Raw genomic sequence first — 11,043 nt, 5'->3', positions numbered from 1 at the left:
AGATAGAGAGAATGACACACGATATTTATTATTGAGATTCGGTCAAACTAGCCTACATCCTCACCTTGAGCATACCCCCAAAGGATTCATTATCCCTACTCACTTAAACATGCGAAGCAAAAGTCGTTACAACCTTTCCTTATGGGGCAAGGTGAACCCTAGCCCAAATTCTAGGTTGAGCCCAATTGGTCTCCCTTATGGGGTAAAGACTCTAGTTTAATTTTCGGGCTGAACCAAATCGGTCTCACTTACGGGGCTGAGACTTCCCAGTTCAATTTCGGGCTAAATCCAACTGGTACAATAAAAATCATTTTTGTACATATTAAAATGCTTCTAAATACAAGCATGAATGTACACATTAGAAGTTTAAATACATGCACTCTCTAATGATATGCATTATGCTTAAGTAAAGAAAGGGTGTTGATCTAAATAATTATTGCACACATAAACATATGAAAATATCAAAATGATTATTATGTTCCCCAACAAAGATTTTTTCTAATAAAAATTTTTAGAGAATGTGGAGTTTAGGCTCAAAGAAAATATTTGTGCAATAAAGGATTTGTTCCAAAAATATTTATTAAAAATAACTAGAAGAAATCTTAAGGCTACTCTCAAAAATGATTTTCAAGATAAAACCGAAGTGAGAGTAAAATCTATGGATTAACAATATGAATGCCCAAAAAACGTAAGTGTTCTCTTTCAAAAATTGTTTTTCAAACATAGAGAGTAGGACAGATTAAAATATTTTGCCCGAAAGAAAAAGATTTTGCATTAAAAATGGTTTAGAAGAACTTTGATTAACAAAATAATTTAAGAGGATTTTGGAGTTAATCAAAGTTACTAATTTGAGGTTATGAAGGGGTATTTATAGATTTTCTGAGAATTATGACTGTTAGGAACATATTAGGAATTTTTGAAACTATTTAATTAAGTTTTTACCCTAATTACCACAGTTAAAACAAGTTAACCTAAGAGGTTCAGTCGCCCGAACAGACACAACTCTGTTCTTGGGTTCAGGTGACTGAATGCAAGTTCGAGTGGCTAAACCTAAGGCAATTTTCCATTCTTCATGACTTTGGGTGCCTGGTCCATTGTTCAGATTGCCGAACTTCACTATTCGTTTGCCTGAGCCTATTTTGAACTACAAGTTCAATCGGTTGGGGACAGTCGGAAAAGCTAACTTTAAGATTCAGTCGACCGTGAACAGTTAGTTCAAATATGGTTCGGTCGCCTGAGCCTCAGTCAACTAGTTGATTTCTTACTAGTTCGGTCAACTGATGCATTTATAACCTCCTAGGTTTGATCGCCCAAAACTCTTTCAAAGTATATTTAGGTCTAGATTTTGATTAAAAGTTTCCTTTTTTTCATAAGATTAGTACAAATTCAAAGCTATATACTTCAAAGTAAATTAAATATGAAATTCAGATTAAAGGTCAAAGAGTATATCATCGAATGGTTCTTTCAATGAATGAAAGAACTTAGAATTGTAGCACAAACTTGGGGATTTAGAATTAGCAAAACCTCAGAAAATTTCGTGTAAGATGCAAGTGAGAAAGCCCTTGAGAGTTTGAGAACAATTGAGAGAGTTTGAATGCTGAATTTTAAACTTGATTATTGAATTAATTGATCTTGGGTGTATTTATAGATTTAGAAAAGTATCTAACTTGTTTCCCAAGTTTACTTGGAGTAGTGTCCAAGTTTTCAACAAATTTGAGCCCCAAGCAATTTATTTTTCAAAAACATGTCCGTTATGAAATTTAAAATTTGCCGCATGACAGTAGCCTGAGGGGTTCTCATCAGTCACCTGTCCATGAATTACACAGATAGAATACACGGGCAATAGGGTGGCAGTCACCTGTCACCTTAGGGTAAGGCGCCTGTCACTGAAATTCTCTATTTTAAAAAATGGGCAAAAGGTTGACAGTAGACTGGTGAAACCTTGTTAGGCTTCTCATTTTGCACCATCAGACGCCTATCAAGACCTAGACAGTAGCCTAACGACCTTCTGTTTGTATATTTTTAAAGCCTTTAAAGTGGCAACCTACTTCCTTACTTTTAAAATATGATTATTCTCTCTCTCTCTCTCTCTCTCTTTTCTTATCTATTCTTGGAATGTTAATTTATTTTCTTTGAAAAGTATGTTCCAAGATTTTAAAAAATTAGTGTCTCTAAATCTCTTCATTTTTCAAGAGCTTCAAAATGAAATTTCATAATTTGAAAATACTCAAAGTACTTACAATACATCTCCTATTAACTCTCTTCATTCCTTTGAGATCTTTGAAAAACTTCATCAAGTTGTTGCTTTGAGTTCTTGAATTTTCAATATTAATGACTTGAGTTGATATGAGCTTTCAATGTTCTTGTGATCTTTGAGTCTTTCCATGTTGGTCTGTTGAGCTTTCAGAATTGATCATTTGTCTTCATGAAGTTTGCTTTGGTTTCAATATCTGAAATTTCGTAACTTTGAAGAACATTAAATAACCTTACTTTATTATCATCAAAATCAAGAGTTATAAGTCTTGGTTAGGTCAACAATCTTCCCCTTTTTGATGATGACAAACAAGGAGCATAAATAGGTAAGCCTTAAAAGGCTCCCCCTTACAATAAGCATAACACTTCAAAGTTAACATTATTCAATATCACTCATCACATTATTCAAGATCAAGTTTATCAATCAATATCAAATACTTTTCTCCTTTTATGTTCATGCTCAATTTTTGCTCAAAACTTCTCCCCCTTTTGATATCAATCAAAAAGAGTAAAAAAAAAAAAAAATGATTAAGTTTAAATAAAATCATATTTTGTGCATATTATCAAACATGCATATCAAACATATGTACACACTTAATTTATTATTTTTCAATATAGCATGGAAAGTGTGTTTTAATAGTCATGCATATGTATTGTAACAACATTTTCCCCTTTGACATTATTCAAGATACCAATTGTTGATTTCATGATTCCAATTGAACTTTTGAATTGTGATACCAAGTAAGACATTAAAGATAATACCAATTGAAATTTGAAAATTATGTTACCAATTTAAAATTTTATTAATTCATGATATCAATTTGAAATAGGGAAACAATCATAGTACAAGCAAAAAGTCATAACACTCCCCTTGAATTTAACACATTCAGATTTGATATTAATTATGCTTTTAAGTTTATCATTTTATGCTTCAAATATTGATTTTCATCATGTATGTGCTCATGGATATTAATATCAAATATCAGGTCAATATCATCAATATCTACATGCTCATGAATACAATTATGCTAGTCATGCTCAAATTTCAATTGAACATTTTAAATTATGAAATCAATTGAGCTTTTAAATTGTGATACCAATTAAAGTATTCATGGATACAAATATACTTTATAGATATCAAAGCTAATATTATATCATGTATAGCTTATGGATATCATATCAAAATTCCATGCTTCAAAATCAAGCTCAATAATTTCATGCTTAAATTTCATACTTCTTATCTCAAGATTTAGCTTCATAATCATGCTCTAATTTGCAATATAGTGAGCCACAAATCATCAATCATTTTTATGTCTTTGGAGATTTCAATATATACACATATTGCATATAGCATATCAGCACATTACATAAGCAGAGAGCATATCATTATCATTTGCATTATACTACAATTTTGCTCAAGTTGTTTCTTATTCTCAAATATCAACATGCAATAAGCTTGCTTTACATTTTCTTTCATATGAGTTTCTTTTCAAGACTTAATACTTTCGAATTTAAGCCTTGTATAATTTATTCATTAATTGAGGCCAACAATTAGTTTCATTAGTTTCAATAAGATCAGCATTGATAAGTTTAAAAAAAAATTATCCTTATTCTCTATTTCAATTTTTTTTCAATATCCTTCTATGTTTTTCCATAGATTTGATATCAATTGAAATTTAAGGATTTTTTCATAGTATTTCATCTTAATACCCATTCTTTCTTGGGTCCAGATTGTTTAGAAAGTGATGTTTTTTTAATTATCTAAACTTGTTTTGTTTTCACACCTTTCTTTTTTAATGGACATTTAAACTTTATATGTCCCTTCTTTTTACATGGGTAGCATGTGGTGTGAGTCTAAGCATTTGAATAAGTGCTTGCAAAGTCTTTGGAGGTTTTTTTAAAGTACTCCATATAGAGGTTCTTCTTCCTTGAATTTTCAACTCCATTAAATCCTATGCCTTCTTTGTTTAAGGTCATTCTTTGTGATCCAATAATTTTGTCAAAGCTTTCCTTTCCTTTTGTGAAATTGTAAATGATCTTTTCTTTATCTTCAATTTGACTTTTGAGATTGTTTATCTCAATATTTTTCTTGCCATCAATAGTCTCTTGTGATTTCTCTAATTCTTGAGACATTTTTCTGATTTTATCCTCTAGTTTAGAAATATATTTGTCTTTCTCATTATCAATGGAAGCTAGGGATCTTATATCTTCCAATTCCTTCATCAACTTTTCATTCTTGCTCTCTAATTTATTAATTTTCAGGTCTTTTTCTTTTTCAACAAGATTTTTAGATTCTAACTCTTTCATAACTCCTTCAATCTTGTTTTTCAATGATGTGTATCGTTCACCTTGAATAAATTATTTTGAAGTTTTTCATAAGATGACATGCTCTCATCATTGGATTCATTAGATGAATCATTACTATAACCATTAACCAATTTGGATGAGGAACTTTGTTCTTGGATATGTAGGCTAATCCATGTTCATTCATCTCTTCTTCATCATCACTAAAGCTTTTATTTGTTGTTTTAAAAGCTATGGATTCTTGAGCTTTAGTTTTTCCACTTCTTTCATTCATAGTCATTTCATATGTGAGGAGAGAACCTATGAGTTCATCTAGGGAAGTGTTTTTAAGATTTCTTCCTTCAGTTATTGCTGTGGCTTTTGGTTCCCATATTGGTGGCAGCCCTCTAAGAATTTTTCGAACCATTTCGTACATTGAATATGTTTTTCCTAAGGCATTGAGGGAGTTTATAATATTGGTGAACCTAGAATACATACTAGTGATTGATTCATCCGGATTCAATTTGAAAGCTTCGTATTCACTAGTTAGCATGTCAATTCTATTGCCTCTAACATCTACCGTTCCTTTATAGGTTACCTTTAACTTATCCCAAATTTCTTTTGTTGTTTTGCAAGCCATGACTCTATTAAATTCATTAATATCTAGAGCACAATACAAAGCATTGACAGACTTGAATTTACTTGCAGCATTTTGTGATCTAACTCAGCCATGTCCTTTTTCTCCTTAGGGACTTGTTTTCCATCTACTAGTTTGAGAGGAATTAGGTCACCATCCGTGACAACCTCCCAAGCTCTCCAATTCATAGTTTGAAGATATATTCTCATCCTTTGTTTTCAAAATGTATAATTAAAACCACAAAAGATAGGAGGCCTAGTTGAGAATTGTCATTCTCCAAGGGGAGCTACACCTAAGTGTGCCATTAAGATCTTTGCATAGCTACTAATTAAGATTTGCTATAACCCCGCTTTAATACCAATTGAAAACTAAGGTGTAGTCCCAAAAGGGGGGTGAATTGGGTTATTAAAATTCCTTTTAAAACTTTTTATGAATTCTTTAACCTAATTTAATTCTTTCAACGAATTCTTGATTTCTTGTTGATTTAGCAACAAAAACTTAATTCTTTTTATACAATCCACAACACAATTAAACATTCAATCAACCACACCAAACTTTAAAACCAATCAATCAAATCCACAAAATATTCAATCAAAATATGCTATGCAATTCTTTTAACTTTTCCAAGAATTCAAGATGTTTAGTTTGTTTGTAGCCTTGTAGTGAATGAAAGTTTGAATCAAGCCCTGTATTTGTGAAATTTGTTTCTCTATTTAATATTTAACAAAAATCCACACTCTTCCCAAAATTCAGAATTCAAATAAACTCTTAATTAATTTATCTTTGGGTGTTAACCAATCAATGTACTCCCTTTAAGGTTTCTACAACATATTGATCAACTAACATACTTCCTTTTGGTTTTCGCAATCCAAATCAAAATTAAACTTTAAGCTTACTTAATTTCCAAATTTACGTAGTATATATAATTAAATAATTAAATCATTCATGCAGTTTATATGTACTGAAAATAAAGTGCAAGGGAAATAGAGAGACGCCGAGATTTTTACGAGGTTTGGTTTATCCCAAGCCTACGTCCTCGCCTTTGGCAAACCACCAAAGGATTCACTAAACCAGTTCATTTGCCAGGCGGAACAACACCATTACACACTCCTTCAGTAGACTAGAGTCTACCTCTCCAAGTGATATCCCCTCACTTGGTCACTCCTTCAATTAGCCTAGAGCAGCACCTCTCTAAGCGATCCCCCACGCTTAGCCAATGATCCAACAATCCTAGAATAGTCAAAAACACTACAAGAATACAAAATAATAGCTACGTACAAGAACACTCTCTTAAAGAACATATTAGTACAAATTCAGAGTTATATACTTCAAAGTAAATCAAATATGAAATTCATATTAAAGCTCAAAGAGTGTATCACCGAATGGTTCTTTCAATGAATGAAAGAATTCTAAATTGTATCACAAGCTTGGTGATTTAGAATCAGCAAAATCTCAGTAAATTTCGTGCAATATGAGAGTGAGAAAGCCCTTGAGAGTTTGAGAACAATTGAGAGAGTTGCAATGCTGAATTTGATTCTTGGTTATTGAATTGATTGATCTTGGGTGTATTTATAGATTTAGAAAATGATCTAACTTGTTCCCTAAGTTTGCTTGGAGTAGTGTCCAAGTTTTGAACAAGTTTGAGCCCCAAGTAATTTATTTTTCAAAAATATGTCCATTATGAAATTTAATATTAGCCGCATGACAGTAGCCTGAGGGGTTCTCGTCAATTGCCTGTCCATGAATTACATAGATAAAATACACAGGCAGTAGAGTGGCAATCGCCTGTCACTGAAATTCCCTATTTTAAAAAATGGGTAGAAGGGTGACAGCAGCCTAGTGAAACCTTGTCAGGCTTCTCATTTTGCACCGTCAGGCGCCTGTCAAGACCCAAAAGATAGCCTGATGACCTTCTGTCTGTATATTTTAAAAGCCTTTAAAGTCGCAGCCTACTGACAATACATCTCCTATCGACTCTCTTCATTCCTTTGAACTCTTTGAAAAACTTCATCAAGTTGTTGCTTTGAGTTCCTGAATTTTCAATATTGATTACTTGAGTTGATATGAGCTTTCAATGTTCTTGTGATCTTCGAGTCTTTCCATGTTGGTCTCTTGAGCTTTCATTGATCACTTGTCTTCATGAAGTCTGCTTTTGTTTCAATATCTGAAATATCACAACTTTGAAGAACATTAAATAATCTTACTTTGTTATCATCAAAATTAAGAGTCATAAGCCTAGTTTAGGAAACACTTTAACATTGTCCAAACTTGATCAACACTTCAATAAGCTCGTATTCTTCATGACTTGTAACTTTAAGTTAGGCTTCATTCAATTTTTTCAAGTATAACCATTGTACTTTGTGAAATGTCATATAATCCATGAAATTTAATCTTGAAAGCACAATTAGTAAAATTAATTTGTTGTCATTAAAACGAACCTTGTTAGGCCAACAATCTCTCCCATTTTGATGATGGCAAATAAGGAGTAAAATGAGGTTGCCTTGGTAAGGCTCCCACTCACAATAAGCATGAACCACAAAAATATAATCAATATACAAATACTTGTTCAAGCTTAATGGTGGTTTGACATTTCTCCTTTTCAGCAATATTATTTTCAACAAGTCATGTCTAAAATAAACTTCAACAAATAACGTATATTCCTCGTATAATTCTTAGTAAGTAATATGTATATACCTCTATAAGTATTTCTTCCCTTGAATATAATATTCCCTTAAGCAACATATGCTTAATCAATATTCAGCATAAGAGATATCAACAATACACTCAATCAATATTCAGCATAAGATATATCAACATTCAACCCATACAACATGAACTCATAACCTTCTCATTCTCATTTTACTATAACTTCTCCCTCTTTTTGAAGGGACTTGCGGAATAGCCCTAAGATCCGGTTGTAGTGCATATGGATAACAAAAAAAATAATCTGAATATGCAAACCCTAATTACGGGATTAGGATTATACCTGTGAGATCTGTTTGGTTTGATCCTGAATCTGCAAGTACAAAAACGAGCTCTTGAAGATGACCAGGAATCTTCTAATGTATTCCTTGAACACACCTTGCTCCTAAAAGAGTGGGCTTATAAACAGATGCTAGGGTTTTCTTCACTCACAAAAAATGTCTGCCTCTGTGAGAGTTCGCTCATCTCATCCTAGCTGCTGAATGGAGCGCGTGTATATAGGCTACAACAGGGACCTCTGGGAAAATATGACTAGGGCTTCCCACATAATTAAGAATTCCTAATTTGACCTGAATTCATCCTTAATTATGTTAATTATAATTCATACCACTAAAGAATTATAATTGCACTCCCTGTCATATTCGAAATTAAATTTCAAGCTCTTATTATTAAATGCTTATTTATCTCCCTACGTAAATATTACAGATAGTCGTCTATTAAATTAAATTACTGACAATTTAATAAATTAACATATTAATTCTTGAGACATTCCACTTAACTTATTTGATGTGTTGAATTCAAAATCCACCTACAGGGTTTGACACAATCAAAACTTATGAGCTTTTTCAAGGGGGTATCATCAATCCTGATACTGGGACATGGATTCTGTCAATAATTAATGTTCACCATACACATAATGTCAACACCCAACTCACTGAGTTTTTTGACCCATAAAGAATCTCACTCTTCTATGAATCAAAATAATAACACTCTATGCACGTGTCTAATAATCATATCAGGATTAAAAGCATAAGCACTCATAATAACCATGAGGTATTAATTTTTTTTTTATACGGTTAGTATAAAAAACAATTACCCCAAGACAATCTTGTTCATTACACACAAAGTGTAGTAGCACAAGGAGTTGAAACTGTACCATTCCCAATAGTCAATACAGACCTATTAAAACCTTGTGCTACAGTCCTACCAATGGTGTGTCCAATTTCATTTAAGACTGTGAACAATAAACTTATATTTTATATGAACGGATGATCAAATTTTCTGTGTATAAGTCATACTCTACACACTAGATCACCTACTATATAGAATAAAAGACACACATGTATAATCATTAAATAAATAATGTTAGGCAAACATTGCTCACAAAGATTCTCATTAAAATGGAATAACTAAAATTATTAATAAATACTAAAATCGATTACATAATGCATGTTTTTCAGTTTAAATCCCTAAAAATCTCCTACTTGGACTCAAAGCCATGCTGCCATACATCTCACTCTCATTCCCTCTACATGACAATCAAAAGTCCTAGTTGGTAAGCTCTTTGTAAATGTGTCTGACAGGTTACTTGCCAATGCAATCTTGGTCACCATCACATCACCACTCAGCACGATATCTCATATTAGATAATACTTACACTTGATGTGTTTTGCCTTCTTGTGGCTCATGGGTTCCTTTAAGTTAGCAACTACCTTGCTATTATTACAGTAAAGTGTAATAGGCAATTGTACCGAAGGCACCACTCCTAGATCCAATAGAAAGTTCTTGAGCCAAACAACCTCCTTGGCTACCTCAAAGGCTGCCACACATTTGGCCTCCATACTGGAATCAACAACACATGATTGCTTGATACTCCTCCAACTAATGGCTCCACCTCCTAAGGTAAACCCATTTCCTGAGGTTGATTTTCTATAATCCTTATCTGACTAAAACTCTGAGTCTGTGTACCCAATGGGTACTAGACTGTTTTCCTAATAAACCAACATATAATCCCTAGTCATTTTTAGGTACTTGATTATATGTTTCATCGCAGTCCAGTGTTCTCGCCTTGGGTTAGACTGATATCCGTTGACCATGCCTATGGCAAAATAGATGTCAAGTCTAGTGCAAAGCATAACATACATGAGGCTTCCTATTGCTAATGCATAAGGAACTGCCTTCATGTTCTCTACCTCAGTTGGTGATTTAGGACACTGATCCTTGGATAGAGAGATTCCATGTATGAAAGGGAGTAACCCTTTCTCAGAATCTTGCATACCAAAATGGGCAAGAATCATATTAATATAAGTAGCTTGTGATAAGCCCAACATCCTTTGCTTGCGATTTCTCAAAAGCTTGATCCCAAGGATGTGACTGGCTTCTCCCAAGTCCTCCATGTCCAACTGTCCAGATAACCATACCTTAACCTAAGATAATACCCCCACATCGTTTTCGATGAGTAAGATATCATCTACATATAGCACCAAGAATACCACCACGTTTTTGTCATGTTTTTTGTATACACATGACTCATCAGGGCATTGATCAAAACCATAAGATTTAATGGCTTGATCAAAACAGATGTTCCAAGACCTATATTGTAACGACCCAAAAATTCTGCTATATTTTTTTTCTACATATTAAATTTCGATACCATGTTATAATATCCCAAACCCTAAGTGGGCTCCAAACTGGCATGTTCATCACATATATCTACTATACAGCATAATCATACACATAATATCCCATATGCAATACCAAAGCACTAATGTCATCATAGCATAAATACACATGTCTTCCGAAAAACCAATTAATACTACAACCCAAATAAATACAAACCATATCCATATATATATATATATATATATACATACTAGTATCTCACAAGCATTATCTTCAAACCCCACTAACTAATCCTACCTGGAGCTCTAGGCTTGATCCTCTCGCGGTTCTGAAATGTTAAAATATTTATTGGGGTGAGACACCTCTCAATAAGTTAGGATAGATTATCATCAGTGTATGTCAACATAAGTTCTAGCATGTTATAAACATAGACTTTAAGTTATTTAATTGTAATATATTAAACTGAAACTGATAAATCATGGAAATATGTACTCATACTTATATATGTCTAATGAAATCATACTTTTCATAAACATACTATATCA

This window comes from Malania oleifera, chromosome 10 (genome assembly GCF_029873635.1).
Source record: "Malania oleifera isolate guangnan ecotype guangnan chromosome 10, ASM2987363v1, whole genome shotgun sequence".
Lineage (NCBI taxonomy): Eukaryota > Viridiplantae > Streptophyta > Magnoliopsida > Santalales > Ximeniaceae > Malania > Malania oleifera.
The sequence above is the reverse complement of the archived record's forward strand: the minus strand, read 5'-3'. Positions refer to the sequence as shown.